The 21,222-nt window shown below is 33.4% G+C and overlaps 1 protein-coding gene across 2 annotated transcripts in view; it reads left to right on the top strand.

Annotated features, from left to right (window-relative positions):
* LOC108905446 (brain tumor protein) overlaps window positions 1–21,222 on the top strand; it is a 214,609-nt gene that overhangs the window by 95,994 nt on the left and 97,393 nt on the right. The window contains exon 2 of one of the 2 annotated variants that reach the window (XM_023453935.1): window positions 3,685–3,752. The exons of the other annotated variant lie outside the window; for it this stretch is intronic. The gene's annotated coding sequence lies outside the window, so the exon portion shown is untranslated. The remainder of the gene's footprint in view (window positions 1–3,684; window positions 3,753–21,222) is intronic. 2 annotated transcript variants of the gene reach the window in all.

Raw genomic sequence — 21,222 nt, 5'->3', positions numbered from 1 at the left:
TGATAAAGGGCTTTAATCTTTTGGTCATCTGTTGAATCTTGCAGGTACCTTAAAAAATAAATTAATCATTTAAATTTTAGTAGCTTGAATATTCCCTCGTATTAAAAAGACACTCCCAAAGCACTTAATTACTTATGTATGATACACTAACTGCCTGTCGAGAAAAAAGTGCGCGTGAATCACGATTCATATTCCGTAAGAAATTAAACAGAAATTAACTGGGCCCGGTTCATTCCACTCAAAAATCTGTTCCGAATGAGATATATCGGAAAGAACTTTTGTTTACAATAAAAGTCCATTACGCCGAACGTTTATCGGATGGGTTTAATTTCGGCGTTGGTCGGATGAAGAACCTTTAAAGTTAATATTTTTACGGAGTAATTTAATTAACACTAACAACAAGGAACTGCTCTGTACACATGATGAGGTCATCTCTGGTAAATAGACACTTGACATTCTTGACTTATTTCTCGGTTGGGCTCCTTCAAATAACGCTGCGATAGTCTGTCGCCTCGCCGTGTTCAGTTTCTGTTTCAACAGACCTCCAGCAATTGATTCGTCATAAAAAGTGCCATACGTCAGGCATATAGTACTGTTTAGTGAAGCCAAGCCTCTTATTTACAGTTTTCAAATGTATTTGCTTCGGTTTTAATTACCAAACAGTAGTAAAGAGTGTTTTATAAGTCACTTTCGTCGACTCTAAAATTAACAATAAACCTCATTCGTTTTAATTGCTATTAAATCTGAAAATTGCATCAAATATGTCTTAATCCAAAGTTCATTTGCAAGCTACGGAGTGTTAAAGTTTTTTTTAATATTTTAAATATAAAAGAAATCAGTAAACCAAAAAAAAAAAAATAGGACGATCACAATGTAGCAGTTTTTATATGCGTTCTTTGTAAACCTTCAATGATTTTAGATTTTCTATTACTTCTTCAACAGCTGTTTAAATGGAAATGGTTCCTAAATCTAATACCCATGTTGATTTTTCAATAAATTTCATATCGCTTCGGCAAGAAAGATGATCGATTGCCGAAATACAAGCAATAATGGAATCAGTGTTAGCCAATGGCAATATACCCGTATTTCACTGACATCTGTGGAATTGGAACGTCACTTGAAATTGATATTTTTAAGTAAATATCACAGACCTCATCACTAAAACAAACATTTTGAATACCTCGATAGGAGTCCTCCGTGATATAGAGCATTTAAAAAACCTATTTGTGGCAAACGAGAGTTTAATCTGTTGCTTTTAGAAAATAAACTGTTTCATTGTGATTTTTTTTAAATAAATGTTATTTATTTGTGATTAATTATGGAAATTTTAATCGAAACAATTCATTTAATTAAAAAAAAAAATATTTTATATGTTAAAATATTCGTTGGTCTTAGATGCGGGAGGGCAAATTACTCTCAAGTTTAAAGGAGCTTAAACGGTCGACAACTAGAGGGCGCCACCGTAGATACTGTCAAAATGTATGACGTTTGTGGTTAAACAAATAAACCATGAATAAACAATAATCTTCTGCTCTCGCAATCTGACAGAATCGAGCGTGACGCCATCTAGATGTTGACAGTCTAAGCACACCTAAACTTGTTGGAAACGAAGAACATTGGGGGGAATATAAGTCTTCACTCAAGCTGTAACCAGTAACTCGAATTTTAACAGTAAACGCTACACACCGTTTGCTGCTTTCGTAATTTAAAAAAACTCAGGAAATATTACGAAGATCCTAGCGTGAGAAAGTAAGAGGGAATGTTCCTTTCAAAATGTTTTACAACAGATCGGAAACACTACTAAAAAATGTATCTACACTAGTCTAATTAGCTCTCTGCGAATTAGTGAACCGTTTTATTTTCACGAAACTGTTTCCTCTTTATGCAGTTGTGTAACATTTACATACACCTGTGTCGGCATCACCAATTTCCAAATAACTAGCAAACTGAAACGATTAGTCCGTCTCTTGCAATTCCAAACTGGGCATTAATTAACGATGTTCTGATTAGTTCAGCGGTTTTACGCCAATTGTGTTTGATATGGTAGTGGAGGTTTGGTTTTAACCTTTTTCGGTTATTTTATTAATTAATAGCGATATAAAATGTAATTTTTAATCTCAAGAAAAATATTTTCATGACATTTTGACTTTGAAGACTCCTTTTTTTTGGGAACACAACCACATTGTGTACATCTATGCGAGTTTTAATGAACGACAAGACAAATCTGGTGGCAAGTACTTTCTCGACAAGAAAAATGCAGAATAATTATTCTAATGAAGATATTTTGAACGTATTTTATATCCATGAAAAAAACATGAAAAAAACACACGTTCGGGGCTCTCGACTCTAGATATTCCGCTAATGATCCCCAATACACCCACGCCCATATTGTCATTAATTATATTTCTTGTGTGGGTTTCTCTTTTCGGTTTGCGGATCCTAGTTGCTTGGAATCTCGTTTCAAATCGTTATATATTTTAATGTCATGCCTCGAATGGACTACTATCCATTTTTCATTCACGATGATAACAGTGACACAAAACGGCAGTTGTATTACCGCTATCTGAAGTTACTGTCCCAATATTAGGTCTTTTATTTATATACATAGTGAAACTTAAACGTGTAGTCATTTATTTTTATACATATTTTGTGCAATCATATTCATATTTACATCAATAAACTGATACGACGCATTTGTGCTGGTTTGTTACTTTCAAGGACGGCGTTTTCTTTTAAGTACCTCTAAGTGTATAGCGAATTCACGTGAAATATAGCGGTTTTCAAAGAACATGCTAATAGCGTATCCTCTATGCAATAAAAGTGCATATGTTTCAAAAATTTTACACCATAGATAACTATTATTATTATAGTGTTTTTTGGTGTGTGCAAATGTTCAACAAGAATTCGTGCTTTGTCTAAAAAAACGGTGGACATAAACCAGCTGAAGATTATATGCGAGCCATTTTTGGATGCATGAAAAGGATAAAGGTCTGCACTGCATCCAAAATTTGAAATCATTTTGAAAAATTTACTGTTTAAGCTGTATTTGTTAGAATCAACAGTTCTGGCACCTATCTTGCTGACCCTTTACTGGTGGCTAGTTTATCGTGTAGACAGTCAATAAACCAATTTTTTGTTGCAAAAATAATGCACGAATCGAATTTGACCAACAGCAAAGGGAGGCTTATTCAATTTTTTCACGTCTAGGTAGGCATTTTTTCTGATATCCCTCGTAATTATAGGTACATCGGACGATCAGGACATTCACTTGAAAAAGGACAAAGAGATTCTTGTATTTTTTTCTAACCTTATAGGAACGTGAAACTGTATATCAAGACGTTTTAATTTATTCGTGGAGAAAAAATCTTTACAAGCAACATTCAGTTATAAAGAATCTAACGGTGGAACGCCTACATCTTTTAGCATTTTAATTATCTTAGAATATGAGTCACGGTGTTGGAAATTTTTATACCCATAGATAGTCAAATGCATACGCGGAAGCCACTTTGGAGTCAGCATTTGAATTTCAAATGTATCTATCGGTTCGTCATGAAATTTAAAAAAAAAACGTCAGTGAACTAACTGACGAAGATAAAGTAGAGAAACATTATATTGGTGATAATAAATGTCATCTGAAATGATTGTATACATTTGAAAAATGCTAACTTTGTAAATTTGTTCCAGGTATGTCGAATATTCTGTTACTCAAGAAAAACATCCTGGTGAATCCAGAGAAGTGAGAAGTAGTTAAGGTAACTAAAATAATTGTCTTGAAAGTTTTATATATTTCTGAAGGGTATTTTTAAATTAAACTAAATGATAGAATATGCCATGCGGTAAAAAGAAGAGACAAAATTTTTTTGGTGCCACAGCCAGCGAAGATAAATAAGCTTTATTTTTAGAGAAAGTTGGCAAATGTGATTTTAAGGACGGTGCAGACCGCAAAAACTTTAAAGGGACGTCGTGTATGAACATGAAACCCAAAACGTGTTTGATAAAATGCAAACGCGAGTCGTGAATTCATACGAGTGGGACACACATATGAACTAAAAACTGGAAATATTTCGTATTTTCCTGCGTTTTCAGTCAAAACAAAGTTTGAAATATATGTCCAAGCTTTACGTTTCTCTGTGCAGTCGACTGCAGTAAAAAATTGTGAAATAAAAACACATGAAAATAATTACTTTTTAAAATTACCGTAGAACTTTATATTATTAAATACCCTTTTTACATTTTAAGTTAAATGTTTTTAAGAACTTGAAATTAGTTGAAATTTGGAAATGGCCTTAATTTTCTTAATAATAAAACTTGTGAACTCTTGTGACCTTTTTAGGTCATTTAAGAAAGGGACTTGAATTTGTGATAACGTACTTAATTTTTTTTAATCCAAAGATAGTCATCGGTAACTTGGGGTAACGCCACTCTAGAGGTTGTAAATGTGTAATTTTCAGGAAAAAATCGATACAAGAATTTATATTTGATTGATATAATGAAATAATTCATTCAGTTCAAAGGCAAACCTTCAAAATTGGCGTCTTCATTGTATTAACCATTTTATTAGCCTGTAACTTTGTTCTAATCGTTTTGAGACACATATTCATGGAAATTGTTTACTTTAAATAACATTCCCTACCAGAGAATTTCACTTTGGTACTGTGTTTGAGCAACGCCCTGTAGTAAATATACACACTACCTCATTGTTATTATCAATCTGTGACTTCATGAATACGTGCCTATCTATAATATTACTACACTTTGGTCGAGTTATATCAAGACCGAAACCCAAGAAAACACGAATTTCGGTGTCACGAGGAAAAGAAACGTATCCCTCAGTTTTTGAATAAGATCTAATTTGGATAAAAGTCACGTAGGAAGGTGAGATGTGAAAATGATGCCTTTTAAGGGTCTCATTTTTATACATTTCACGACATTCGTTAGGCAAATTACCGCATAATTCGGCCATTTGAGTTTTTGTAAAAAAAGGTCGAGCTACAAATTGTCTTGATGAGGTATAAGACTGTAAACTTTGTAAAATGTTTAGGTGTAAAAGTGCCAGCGGAGATTGCGTTAAAGTTTGTTTTGCTTAGCGTGTAACAACGCTGGCCGTCATCTTTTTTCATCTCTTCAACCGCACAAAATTGTGTACAATATTCAAACATCTTATCTTGCCAAGTATAAGTAAAGGTCCAAATACCATCTCAGTAATACCACATTTTCTGATAGTTTTTCAAATTGATTTTGTTTTATGATATATTAAAAATCATGTTGTGGAAATAAGTACGATTTAAGTAATTAAGATTCTCCTTATACATATTGTTTTGTTTTTTACATTCTAAACAGCCTAGAAAAAAGGCTCAAGAAAGACATAAGTTTAAAGAAATACAACTCCAGTAATTAATTAAACTATTTTACCTTAATATTATTTATGTTTGTATTAATCTAACGTTATTCAACGTGTTTATTTTGTAAGTTGTTCGCAAATCTCGTCAAGGACATCCTCCCGAATCAAAACCAATGGTGTATTAACTGAGATATATCCGAAACGCATGTGTCGACGTAACTTTGGTGAGCTATATGCGTAGTTGTGAGAAACCATTATATTGATTGACAGTCCAATAGTGTAGGCTGGCGTTATCTATCTGAAAATCGTTGAGGTTTACTAGATTAACAGTTGTCTGTATTCGGTTTGCAAAGTTCCTTAACAATAGCTTCATTCACCCTGTCTACTTTAGAAGTTGATCATTATGTTATGAACTTCCTAATTTACCTTAATCTGCTTTTCTTTAGTAAGTACATTGATTCATCTGTATACAAGGTGGCCAAATTAATTTATATGGCATTGGGGGTTGAGTAATATTTCTTTTGAAAGCTCTTACAATTCTCTTTACAACAGACTTTAAATTTTATAATTCCGCTCAATACTTTGAAAAAAATTTACATTTTAAAACTTAAATTATGTTTAGTTGCTTACTTACTACTTAGTTGATTAAATGTTCAAACTGATGACCGCCCGCTTCCATACAAGAATAAAGATTTTGTTAGAAACGTTCGCGCACATTCCGAAGCATTTCCGGAGTGATTCGACGTCATTCGTCGACGATTCTTTGAGGCAAATCTTCCAGCGACGCTGGCTGTGTTTTATAGATTTTACTTGTTAGGTATCCCCACATAAAGAAATCAAGGGGCAATAAATCCGGTGATCGTGGAGGCCACTCAATGCTGCCTCTTCTCCCAATCCAATTCCGTAGAAAACGTTGGTCGAAATACTGACGGACAATTAACGCATAATGCGGAGGAGCACCGTCCTGTTGAAAAATCAAATGATTTTCATCATACTCTGAAACATTTTCAATAATATCAGTCAAGGCATGGTCAATAGCGTCTTCCAGTAATTGCAAATACATTTGGCCAGTCAAAGTAGAAAAAAAGACCCACCAGCCGGTCACCGAAAATTCCAGCCCATACATTTAATTTTTCCGGTTGCTGTGTATGCACCTCGTGAAAAACTCTTGGGTTTAAATCGGACCAATAGCGGCAATTGTGACGATTTACCGTACCATTCAAGTAAAAACTGCATTCATCAGAAAAACAGATGTTAAAAAGGAACTGTGGATGCCCTGCTCGCTCACTCATTATTTCGCAAAATTGCAAACGGCGGTCATAATCATCCTCATGAAGTTCCTGGACTAAATGTATTTTGTATGGACGGAATTTATTCTTCTTCAAAATAGTTTGTATGCTAGTTCGATTGATCCCAGACACAGATGCCAGCTGCCTCGTACTTAATGTAGGATCAAGATGAACTTGTCCCAAAACTGCAACTTCATATTAGCTTCATTAACTATAGGTTTTTCAATTTCTCGTTTTTTATTGGCTACGTTCCCTGTCTCTTGAAATTTTTTTTACTAACTCTAGAACATACTTCGTCCTGACATGTCGATCTTGATGTTGCTCATTAAATAGCTGAGCTGTTCTATTCGCACATTTATTGTTCATAAAGTAAAGCGAAATGATATCTACCCTTTCCGCAATGGAATAAACCATAGTGTTTAATTTTCAAAAACACAATTGAACAAACTACCAACCAACGCTTCCAAATAATACTAGAAAATAATTTGGAATCCACTAATTTTACGTTCATTGTGCATTCATTTCTGTTTTTACAATTGGGTTTTTTTTACGAAAGAATGTCCCCCTTTAATCTTAATCTAAAATCGACGGGTCTGAGCGTTTTTCTACAATCTTGACGCAGTTCCTGAAAATGGTTCTGTTTCGTTTTCATTTGGCCACCCTGTATAATGAAGTATCTTGTGATAGATTTTATTCTTAAATAGTAGCTTTCAGACCAAATATTTGTTTCATATTATTATGCAAACCTCATTGCAACCACATTTTCGATTTCTTCATCAACCGGAAATTTTGAATTCTTAAGAATATTTTTTCGTTTCTGTTCTGGATTTTGAAGTATGTTAAAACGTTATTTTTAATAGAACAAATCGGTGCGTCAGCATACCTTGATTTTTATACCAAAAACTGTCATTTTGCATTAATTCAAATGACTATCAGTACCCCACGAATTACATTATTTCTGTACATAAATGTAAATTTTGACACAAATAACAAATTTGATTAAGTAAGAATCTCTAAGTATATAGCAATAATCTATCCGCACGTTCACTTTCCAATCGACCCCAGTGTTCTGCGTTTCACGTTTCTAATAAGGACGCCAAGCAATTTAAAAAATTCAAGTCTTCCATGTAATAAATCTCTCATTAGTGCTCAGCGAGATGCATCAACGACTCTTGCCGACAAGAGAGACACTGATTCGGTTTCCTATTCGGTTAACTCCAAAGTGATTTCAATCCGCTCGGGGGTGTAGAAACGTAGGAATTATGTACCGACTTGGCTCTGTGAAGTTTGCTGTACACTCAGAAAACAATTTAATATCAGAAATGCAGTCTTATTCTCATGGTACATAGAAACACAGTCATATATTTTTACACAAAGCAAAATAATAATAATAACGCTTCATATTCTATTTATTTTTTCTAAAGATTGTCAAAATGTTGAATGAATCTTGTCTGGAATTTTAAAGATAACCACATAACCTTTATCTTCCCAATCTTGTACTGTCATATTCAGTAATTTTTGTTTTCTACAAACTTCGTTAATGATCATAATTAAAATAACCTGGAAAAAAACATTTAAAGAAACAAATAGGTCCTTGTATCGAGTAAGGTATGCTTTATTATAATGAGATAGTGTATTTAAACAACTATATCAATTTTGGCCTTAGTTAGAGGCTAGGATTTCAGGCCCATTGCTTAATAAGTTTATCTTGTTGATTGAAAGACTGGATACTCTCTGAAAAACTGACAGTTTTATCATAAGGTGAAGCTTAAATGAAACAACGTCATCATTGATCTGATCACAGTTCTCGCAATATCCTTGGCAGGAAACATGGCTATGGCGGATGTGTCGGGCCGAGCAGGACTATCGTTCTTCTATCTTCGCCAGCTCGACATGTAATTATACATTGTCAATGACACTTAGACATCGTCTTCTAGAGTTTGTGGTGCAATACTAGTAATTGGGCGATTCTAGTAAATTATCATACACTTTAATTTATTGTCTGATGTAAATCAAGAGAAATATTACGTAATTTGACAACTGATAACTTTTCTTAGTGCGACACTTATGTTACGGGGAAGTAAGCCTGCAGTACAGCCGATCTAGCAGAAAAATAAGCTTATTGCGGCCCAATTAAGGTATCAGCGTTGTTCCGTAGTGTAATGAAATGATTTATTAGCCGAGATAGTGTTATGCGAGGCGGCTAATTTTAGAGTGCTTTGTGAAGATGGTTAAATTACCTGGTTTTCCGCGAGCTATTAAACAGCTATTTACCGAGTCAAACGCGCTGTGTAACTACTTCGCTTCCTAGATAATTTAGGTAAACGGACTTGCAGATAAGCTCGACATTTTAATTTGAGTCGTGTACACGGTTATTTTAAAGATAATATATGTGATAACTTATCCTCGTGGACATGGGCTGTTTCCAGACGCGTTCTTTTAATTTACTTCTAACTGAGAGTTTTTACAGGTCTTATAGTTCAACCCCCCTCCCCTTTGGAGTGGAAACCTTTTTTCTGTCCATACATGCCAGTGGATTATCACTAAATATGCGACTCTTGACATTTTACATTCCCATAACAATGTTTCCGGTTAATCTGTGATTCTTCTCTTGTACAACATTGGCTTCATTGGCGTCATTACTGTAAACTTATAAAGGATAAGTCAAAGTATACCTATCAGGTTTAGTCATACAGGAAACATGAATAGCAGTTGTCGCTACACCGTGTTCGAGTCTTGCCTTGTTTACTTATTCAATTCGTATCGCGTTTTTTGTGTTTCATATAATCATTTGATAATATCTGCAGCTGCTATTAAAATAGTTGTTTCAACTTTGACGTTAAAAATAGGTTGTAAAGGAAAGTGTTTAAAGTAGAACGATTATTTTAAAATCGAAGCTGTTGTTATATCATTTATATGAAGTCCTAAATAGAATAAATACTATTACACTTTTAATACATGTTCCCTGTTTATTTTTTAAATACAAAAAAAGCTTAGGCGGTTGTGAAAACAAAAGATATGGTAATAGCTTAAGTATGCTACGGTTAGCAGCATAAATTGTAAAATAGTCCTCAGAAGTTTTAGGGATTGTAAAAACTACATTTGAAATGAAATACCTCAAATTTTCAATGTTGTGTGGTAGGTTATTGAAATTATTGAAATTTGACATGTTAAAAAGTAGCAATTATCATATAATAACAGATAATTTTACTACCTAAATCACTCCTAGCAATAAGTGACTGTATTTTTTTCTATTCCGTGTCCACTGACTTTACCTTAACTATTCTTAATTTTTTAAATGGGAATAATCATTTTTCAAATTACAATGGAATTGTCACGTCAACGGTATACTGTAATTACGTTCGTGAAAAGATCTTTGCGGGTACAATTAGAGAAAAAAACCAATAAGTAATTTCAGTGTCGTGCACAATTACTATCATTGTACTCTATGCAATTATAGTAATGCTGTATAATATCGGAAATTATTGTTATAGTAATTATAGTATTGATTGTCACTACTATACATAATAAATGCTTCGCAATGCTTATTTTGAAAATTATGTTTCATTTTATTTTTATTGCATATTCACAAACCACAAATACACAATTTCAGCATATGAATTGAACAATTATCTAGTGGAATGTTTGAATTCTACTATTAAAAATAATATGGATAAAAGATAAAGCGATGTTTTACATTATATTAGCTATGTCATCTAAATTTGGTTAGTGTATCTCTCTCGGTTGCGAAAATTCAATGTGTGTATGTTTTCAGCCGTGAAAATTGAATATTTTCAAATATTTCGAATTTTCACCACCAAAAACGGCGGTGACAACTTATTTAACATTAAGGCGATGTTTCGCATCGTATTAGCTACAGAAAATAGGAAATATTTTTCAATTATCAAAACGAATCTTGTAAAAGAAGAAATCAATCAATTTTTACAGTATCTTTAGTAATTATTATCATTTTTCCTTCATTTGTATCATTTTGTTTGTTTTTATTTTACCTCATGGTTGACCAAATTCACGTAGGAAGATCTGGGAAGAGAAAAAACAACATGTCTTTTTTTCACATTAAATCTTATAACGAATGATCTGATATGACGATAAAATATCTTATTGACAAAAATCTATCCAATGATTTTAGACCCATCTGTGTCTGAATAGGATAGTACTCGTAGATACTATTCATTTTTTATTCCTTATCTTTCCTTACAAAAATATTCCAGAGCTTCATAATCAAATATAAATTCAATCTATATTTTGATACAATCTTCGAAAAAATAGAAATGTCATGTTTTCATTAAATTATCATCAACTATCGTGCTTCATCTATTAATAGAAGCGACTATCTTTTGACTTCTGCAAAATTCGCAAATTAAACGGATATTAAATTAGACTTTTATATCCTATTCTGATTCAAACCGTCGATTTCCATATACCGGTTTCTTCTACCAGGGCAATTAGCCGTTCGAAATCCTACTCACCTCCACTTTCTAAATTAAACACGGGTAATCGTTAAATTAAATAACGGTCTTATACAGGGTGCAACAGGCAACAGACTAGAAATACTTCCTCGTTAAAAAAAACTATTTCTGAGGACTTATGAACAACACAGTTGTAGTCAATTACTCAAGAATTCTTAGATAATAGATTCAGTGAAGTTATAATGGATGGAGGAATATATCATGGACTTAGCCGGGTTATAATCTCTGTGATTTTTATCTGCAGTATGTTTTACAGAAGTTTTGTACTTATATTTCTCAATATCCAGAGGTGTCCAGAAACGAATCAGCTGTATTTCAGGATTGGGTGAAAATGAACCGATTTAGAGCAAGACTATTTAAGCAATTCTTAGCAACCTCTTTCAGGTAAAGAGAATAAGCTCATACTCATATTAAGCTACCTAAAGACACTCTTTCATATGCGGCATATAAAAAGATGCTTTTTTACTCAAAAGGTGTCTAGAACTGGAAGAAGAATTGCAAATTGTAAGCACTATCTGGTCGTGCTCGGACATGAGCTTAGACTTGTCAGTAAGCCGTAATATCAAATTAAAAACGGTTGCTTCTGTTTTTACTCTTTAAAGTTTGTCGTTGTTACACCTTGTATAAATAAATGTATCAGTGAATACGCGAGTGAAAGGATGCTCCGCGAGCCAACAAAAGACGGCACAGGGTCAGTTACGTAAGACACAGCCGTTCATCGTTGCTAATTTCATGAAATGTGAGTTCCTCCCACAACGCGAAAGTAGGACGGATGGAGTAAAAATCGGCTGTTGCATTAGCGTAGAAGGTGGAAGTGGTTTATCGCGAATGAAAGTGGACTCGTCATAGTACGAGGCTACGTTTACTTTTGGTGTTTTGGTTGAGTTTTGCCATTCTTCTTGCCTACGTTCAATTTTTTACTTGATTTGGAAACCTACATCCATGAATTGGTAATGACTGATGACACCTTTGAGCGAGACGAACTGCATTCTTTTTAACACATCATTGAGTGATAGAAGAGGAAATAGTTACTTAGATTTAGGTTTAAAATAAATAACCCCATATACGAAGTCTCAGCCAAACTATAAACTTTATAAACTTAGTTTTACCTAAACCGAAATATATCACACTGGGAACTACAACTTTGGCACAATTATTCCAATTCCAATGTATTATTTTCGAAAATACAGAATAATTTAATGTCAATAACATACACTTTTCGTTACTTACTTTATTTTTGCTTAATATCTCTCAGACTCTTCCTCAAAAGAGAATTAATTCTCACAGAACTACACTGAAAAAAAAGTATTTGGATCAAATGAGCAGATAGTTTAAAATGGAATGGAATGGACTTACAGTTCATCATAAACTTACAGTTCCTTAAAAAAAAATATATCATTATATATATTTAAAATTTAGTATTAATATAGGAATTATTCAAATGTAGCATATTATAATCAGACTTATGTTTTCTTGAAAGAAAATTGTAGGTCACAGAATGGTGTAGGTGGGAAGTAGCTCGTTAGATGGAGCCAGCACTTACGCTCTATGTATACACATCTCCTTGTGAGTAACGACACTATAGCAGCTGGATCGTTCTAACGATGATGACCATCAATAAGTCCCAAACCGACCTATGTCTGGTTGGTTAAACTTACGAACGATGCTAGCTGTTGTACTAGGTGTTGTGACTGAAACAAAATATTTTTTATTACTGAGAAATATCTATATCCAAATATATTCTTAAAATGAGTATATACAATCATTTGACTAAAATTATTCAATTTTGTGTTAAAGAAACGATACATTAGTATACAATACATGTTTCTATAAAATCTATGTAGATTATAAAATTAAGAATAGAATTCGTTTAATCGTAAGTATCAAATATTTATTTTAAATGCTGCCTATTTTTAAAGTAAGGAATTATATTTCTGGGTAGAAATTTGAAGTATTTAAATAAATAAATAATTTTCTTGAAAGAATAAAATATTTTCTTGCGTATATATAAACGTGCGATACCTTAAAATCAAATGTTGTAGATACATTTGAATCAAGAAATTTTTTGCGTGTACTGTTAAATTTAACTAGCGTTTCCAAATGATGTTTAAATTGTTATTCTATTTTTGATACTTTTTTAATAATTTTGGAATTTAGATTTACATTTAAAAAAAACTGCTTTCCATAACCCCTAGCTAAAAATTTATACTAAATACAAACTTTTAACTAACTAACTGTAACAAGCCTCTAGTCCATTTTAGTTGCCTTCTTCTAATTTTCTTTGAGCCACCTGGTATATTGATTCACTTTGCACTTATTTGCGCTGCCTGGTATATTGACAGTAAGAGTACCAGAGCTCGATGCTGTTCTTCGCCTCTGAATAACCGTATCCAATTAATGGCCTTTAATACAAAATAAGTAACTTTTATATTAGTCGCTATAGCGGTCAAACTTTTTATTTGAATTTCGGACGAAATGTTAGAGGAACGCCAGAGTTAGTTTTCGATATTTTCATCTGTTAAAAAGATATGGAAAAGGCTTTGTTAGTCACGTGATTTTTTAAATTTGCCACCTATTTCAAATAAACTTTTTACATTTGCATATACTATTCTAGGTTATTCATTACATGCATCTGTTCACATGTTACATTTCAAAAATCGTCGCTAACACTTAAATACATTGCACTCAAACAACAATATCACGAAACCTAAATGAGATGTCAATAATCCGAGAACATTTGGTTATAAAGGAGGTTATGCGCAACGCAATGCTGCCAACCGCATATCACTACATATCTCCATTAACGCGTGATTCAAAAAGTTCGGTTATTTTCTAAACAGACCTCGTATACGTCAGAAGACAGGTAATAGCCATTCTGAGATGTGGCAATGCTTAATAGCGTTACAGTTTAATTTAGTTTGTCGCACGGAACGGAAGTGGAAGTTACCACCATTGCATGGAAATTAGTCGCATCGATTAAGAAACAAAACAGTCACCGGTGCTACCGCACCAAGTTCGTTTACTGACGTGAAGGGCGGAATCAGCACAAACTGTCACAATAGTTCGACGTATTTACCCTGTGGATACGGCTTTGCAAAAATAATACCTAATTCATCGTGTTTGGCTCGTATGTGTGCATGCATAGTCGTACACAAAGTGCATGTGTGCGGAATTGTTAAAATTTCATGGGAATGTTTACTTTCTGGCTAAATATTTGCTCGAATTTGCGTAAGCGCTGATTTTTATGCACGCGGATGTTACGCAACACCGAATTACAATTTTGATAAATGGAATCGTAACTGGGATTACTTAATACGCAACCAATTGTTCCTCGCGTTAATTAATCTCAAATTGCTTTCATTAAATGTGCATAAATGCATATATGTAATTCGATACTTTTACTCCTCGCCGTTTGCTGTTTGTAAGCGTTTCATAACAATGCAAATTTGAGACTATTTTTGTATTGAAATTTAACTTATTTGAAATGTGACCGAATTTTGTTGGACTGTTTTATTTTAAGCACTATTGAAATATAGGAAAAATGTGTTTAAACATTATTTTTTGTAGTAAGTGAGTTTTTCGAAGGAATATGACCTGTCAAAAGCTTTTAACGGACTTACTCATGGTCTATCACTGTTTATCTGTGGCTTGACGCCAATTTTAATTATTTTCCCCAATTTTACAGAATATTATATGTCCACTGCTGCCTGAGATGATTCACGTCTGTTCAATCGTACGCAATGTGAAGTATTCCCTGGGTATTACCAGCAATATATTGATGTATGGTGACGAATTGTTCAAACATCAACGACTATTTGGAATTACAATCAAATCTAAGAAAAATTAATTCATGATGTAAAGCTCACTTTTTAATATTTAATATCAAAAATGTTTTCGCATGTCATTTATCAAAACGACCAATGTTACCTGTATTTATTACATTTACATTTAAAATTGATACGATGTTTTAAATAAAATGTGATCAATTCAAAGATTTAGGTGTTAAATTTGATTTTAAACTATCGTCAATTACATCAATGCCATTACTGTAAGTGCCTACCTCTTAGATTTATTATTCGCAACTTTAAACAGTTCTGGGTGAACACTATTAAACTCCTTTATTATTCCCTTGTTCGCTCTAAACTGGGATATATTAGTGTAGTCTCGGATCCTTAGCTACGATATTCATTACAACAGCTTAGAAAAGATTGGAGGCAATTTCTTAAATATATTATTACAACTATGACAAAAAGTATCAACTATTTTCTATTTTTGGTCAACGAATTACCCTTAGTATTTTGTTGGTGGAATACATCACCCCGTATATTTGATATCAACACAACCATTCCATGCATTGTAGAATTGTACGGTTTCAATAAATATTTTCTAATTCAGTGTTGACCTTTAAAGTTTTTTGAAAGTAACGTAATAAATATTTTGTACTTTAATTTTCGGACAATGAAGCTAGAGCGAATTCACACCATATTCTAAAGAAGCAACCTCGTAGAAAGCTATTACATAAATTCTTACTATTAAAATAAAAATAAACTCTGGTTAATACATGAGTACCAACAAAATACATTGAATTCCAAAAACTTTTCTGTTCTTATCTATAAATAACTACATTTGATTGAATCAAATCGAAATACAAATTCATGATATATTAATATATTTATTTCTGTCTAGCAGTTCCAAGTGGGTGGTTTTGTTATTTTGTATTCTTTCTATAACCTTATATTTGCGTTAGTACAAAAGGCTCAGAAAAATCAAATTTACCTTCAAAATTGGCAGTACGTTCTTGATAAATGTAGACAATATTTTCAATTTTCCATTAGTGTAATACATGCTTCAACAATCATTCAATTGTAATAAAGCCCTGTCTATACATTTCAAATCTATCAGACAACGTCAACATATATTCTCTGTATATAATTCCGAGTATATTTGGAATAGATATAAATTCACCTTGATTTGTTTTATAAGTAAAGAAATATAAATAGGAAAACCTAGTAAATGAATCTCAACCTGTGCAAGGCATATATTTACGTCTATCATAGCAGACGATGAAACAAAGATATTGAGATAATATGAGATCTTGTGTACTACACTCTTTTTATAGTATGTTGTGCAAATTACGTTTTCTATCGGTAAAGAGTGCCTTCTCGAATTGCGTTAGTGCAAAATTCGATTATATTTTTGTGGAAGTGAAATCGCCCGCACAGTCTATTTATTGGAAAAATTATTCGACAAAGGAATACTTGCTGGGTGTCGTTAACCTAATTTCGCTGGGGGAATTCAATAAGGCAGACTCCCTGATTTCTCCCTAAATGGAACTGTAATTTAATTATTTTTAGTTACGGCAGCATTCTTCCCGTCCGTTTTTTTTTGTCCCAAGTAGAGGATGTCCCAACTTTCCATATTCGAGTTTGACTTTTTCTTTATTTTGAGAAATTTTTAGTGAAGTCTGGATTCTCGGTTGTGATTTTATTAGCAGGTAAATAAAGTGAGACAATTTTTATATAGAATTATGATTCATTTGTGAAAACACTAAAGTAGATTCATTTTAGCGCTTGAAAACTAAGAAAAGTCCTGCGTAATTGGTGTACATGCAGTCAAGTATAATCAGCAGTTAGCTGCATTATCTACAACTGCTAGTCAAGGAATATAGTCAGTGGAGTAGTAGTTTCCTGCAATATTATCATATAAAACTCTGCTATCGTCCTCATAGAGGTGACTCAGATCATGCTTTCAAAGTACCTGCAATACAGGTTACTTTCTGCCATGTTTTTTTTGTAGGTCTTAGGCAGTTGATAGCTGTAACCACTAGATGTAGGTCTCAGTTACATCTTTTACTTGTACTTGCTCCTTTTCTGGATTTAAGGAATCATAACTGCTTGATTGTTCGTCGGTTGTCGCACTTATGACCGAAGAGGGCTAGCAAGTACAAAACCGGTATATGTCTGGTGTGTTCGGCTCACGAACAATTCTAACTGGATTTAATGATATTGCTGGTATGTTAGTCGGGGGTTATAGCTTGTTGAGAAATCTTGATAAAACCAAGACAGCCTTCTATGCATCAAGAAGCTTTTGAATGTATTGACTCTGTGTTTGAGTGTTTGAAATGACAACAAATGGTTTCCATTTAGAGAAATGAAATGGATTATTTTATTCTATTCCGACTCTTGCCTCTTGATTTGAGATACATACGTTGCCCACCAGCTGTGCCACACATTACTTTAATTTGGCCCTTGTGGTATTTTCCATTAGTAGCTGACGTTCGGTGTTAATAAGATTTTGAAAATGTTCATTAATCTTATTTACCGTTGAATGTGAGGGGGGTAGTTTAAATTCGTAATATTCATCAGTTCGCAGCCTACTCTTCTGGATTATAAATTGCCGAATGAGCTCGTCTGGGCAATATATTATGAACTCTCATGGGGTTTTGGAATCACATGCGAGTTACTTGGTAATAGAAGCAATTTAAAATGATTTACGTAATGTGTTACCATTGATAATTTTCAGCGAGCTAAGGAAAAATCTGGAACCTCCGGAGCACATCATCAATGCGAAGAACTGTTGTCACAAACAGTATAAATCTTGATTTTCCTAGAGCTAACATGATATATAGTATAGCAGAGGTTTCTAATGTGAATAGACCAAGCTTAAGAAAAAACTTATTGCCGGACAGTAGCCTCGCTACAAATTAATGTCCAACATAGATTTTAGCATTAAATACTGCGCCTACATAGTCGAAGTCGTGACTAAATAATGTACCACATTGTGCAATTTATTAACATATTAACAATAATTTGACAACCAACCTTTTAAAAAGTACACCAAATAAACTTCTTCCGAGTTTGTTTGTATTGCATTTTCTGTCTTCCAAATTTTCAGTAACGGATCTTTCTTGTCGTAAATTTCTTTAGATTTTGGCAGAACTAATTCTAAAGATCCAGTTTCGGCTTCTAATAAAATATTTTCTAGTAGAAGACGTACATCAATCAATTTGTGCAAGCGCTCGTGCGACAAACATATATCACTTGCTTATAATGGCATATTTCACTCACTTGTAATATAATGTACAATTTTTTATTTGTATGTCATTGTAATTTCACTTATAGAAACGACCTATTTAATGGTTAACGTTATCTGTTGCCTTTTATTTCTTACTTTATATCTTTCTCACTATATACGTACCCACACATGTGATTAAAGTTTTACATTCAATTACCTTTAGATCCATAACGATCGGCTACAGATAATAACTGAGTATATATTTGGAAGAAATCTCATTTCATTTGCATTTTCTTTCTGGTTATTACTGTTGACTAGCTTTAAGTGAAAATGTCATATGAAGATAAACAGGATATGAAGCACCTCCGGGTAGATTTGCGAAATAGAAATGTCAAAAAACGTGGAAAGTTTATCGACTTGAAAACGATTGCATCACTTCTGCGTAAATAGTATTAACCGTAGATGTTAGTGATAAGAAAAATTTAAGTTGAAATATGGCTATCGAAAATAGAAAATCGGAAGTTTTTATTAGGAACCGGTTGCTAAATTAAAATTGAATCCTATGCACCAGAATTAGAAATGACCAACTTTTCGCGTTTCAAATTTTTTTACCCCCGTAAAATGCCCTGTTTTACACAAAAAATTCTCAAAGGGTTACATCAAATCAAAAGTATGTCGATTGTCTGTCAACTTAATATGAACTTAAATGTGGAAGTAGTCATTACTCATAATACTATGATACCTACTTTTGTTTAAATCTTACGAAACAGTAAAACATCTGCAGATTTGTAACAACAGTCATCAATCAATTATTATTGTAGATATTTGGGATTTAAGGATAACTCACCTTGGGGGCTCAGATTCCTATCTCTGTCTTTATTATTCTTACGGTTTTTAGAGGAAGAGAATCATATGTATGATTCGTAAACCCGTATTATTAAACGTTTGATATATCGACATCGTTAGATCATACCAGCATATTACAAATACTAAAACAACCATTACAGAGTTATAAATATTTTTATTCGAGTAACCATTTCCTAAATTTATCATCCGAAGCTATTAATGGGACTATGCATGTGTCTGTGAGTAATGCCAGTATATCTTTGTGTCAAAGAACGACACCAAATTGACCCGAACTGATTCAAAACTACTTAAGAAGGACAGAATTAACTTTTATTAGTCTATTAAACTGTTAGGTCATTATTTAGAACAAAAACATTTCAAGTTGTTAACAGATGGTGCCCCAAAGCTTCGTTCGGGGAATTAGACTGACGTAAGAGAGAAACAATTTCTTCATACCGTGTTTTTTAATATTGTTCCGCTTGAAGACATCTAATTTGTTTATGATAAACTGAGCAAACTACTTAAAAATGGTTGTAGTACAGCTTGATAAACACTCAAAGCGCGTTGAGAAACAGACGCTCTCTGCGTTATCTTTAAAACGTATAAGTATTTGGTTCAGATGTTTAGAGTAAACAGAAATTTAGAAAACATGTGGTTAAATAGAGCATGCTCGAAAGCAAGGCTGTAATTTTGGTTTCCGGTTAAAAAATTAATGTTAAATTATTTCGGATCGCTTCAAATAATTCGTCGGTTTCCTTGAATTTTAAAAAGTGCTCGCTGATATATTTAAGTTATTGACTAGCATATTGGCTCCTTCATTATTAATAAAGCAAAAAAATAAATACTTTTTTATTGAAAATACCAGCAATTAATTAGAACATCGTTATATTATTATACAGGGTGGCCAAATGAAAACGAAATAGAGCCATTTTCACTGCGTCAAGATTGTAGAAAAACGCTCAGACCCGTCGATTTTAGATTAAAGGGGGACATTCTTTGCTGGTATTTTCGACTCCGCCACTTTCACCCCCCAAGCAATGGGGCAAAGGGTAAGCAACACCCCAAAATATTTAAATGGCATTGGGGTTGAGTAAAATTTATTTTGAAAGCTCTTACAATTGTCTTTACAACAGACTTTAAATTTTATAATTCCGCCCAATACTTTGAAAGAAATTGTACATTTTAAAATTTAAATTGTTTAGTTGCTTACTTACTACTTAGTTGATTAAATGTTCAAACTGATGACCGCCCGCTTCCATACGAGACTAAAGATTTTGTTCGAAACGTTCACGCACATTCCGAAGCATTTCCGGAATGATTCGACGGCATTCGTCGACGATTTTTATAGATTTTACTTTTTAGATATCCCCACAAAAAGAAATCAAGGGGCGATAAATCCGGCGATCGTGGAGGCCACTCAGTGCTACCTCTTCTCTCAATCCAATTCCGTAGAAAACGTTGTTCCAAATACTGACGGACGCATAATGCGGAGGAGCACCGTCCTGTTGAAAAATCAAATGATCTTCATCATACTCTGGAACATTTTCAATAATATCAGTCAAGGCAGGGTCAATAGCGTCTTCCAGTATTTGCAAATACATTTGGCCAGTCAAATTACCAGGTAGAAAAAAGGACCCAACAGCCGGTCACCCAAAATTCCATCCCATACATTTAATTTTTCCGATTGCTCTGTATGCACCTCGTGAAAAACTCTTGGATTTGAATCGGACCAATAGCGGCAATTGTGACGATTTACCGACCCGTTCAAGAAAAAACTGTATTCATTAGAAAAACAGATGTTAAAAAGGAACTGTGGATCGTTCCCTGCTCGGTCACTCATTATTTCGCAAAATTGCAAATGGCGGTCATAACTAAATGTATTTTGCATGGATGGAATTTATTCTTCTTCAAAATGGTTTGTATGCTAGTTCGATTGATCCCAGACACATATGCCAGCTGCCTCGTACTTAATGTAGGATCAAGATGAACTTGTTCCAAAACTGCAACTTCACTAGCTTCATTAACTATAGGTTTTTCTATTTCTCGTTTTTTATTGGCTACGTTCCCTGTCTCTTGAAATTTTTTTACTAACTCTAGAACATACTTCCTCCTGACATGTCGATCTTGATGTTGTTCATTAAATAGCTGAGCTGTTCTATTCGCACATTTATTGTTCATAAAGTAAAGCGAAATGATATCTACCCTTTCCGCAATGGAATAAACCATAGTGTTTAATTTTCAA

This window comes from Anoplophora glabripennis, unplaced genomic scaffold (assembly GCF_000390285.2).
Source record: "Anoplophora glabripennis isolate ALB-LARVAE unplaced genomic scaffold, Agla_2.0 scaffold42, whole genome shotgun sequence".
NCBI lineage: Eukaryota > Metazoa > Arthropoda > Insecta > Coleoptera > Cerambycidae > Anoplophora > Anoplophora glabripennis.
This window is presented reverse-complemented; position numbering and strand designations above follow the sequence as displayed.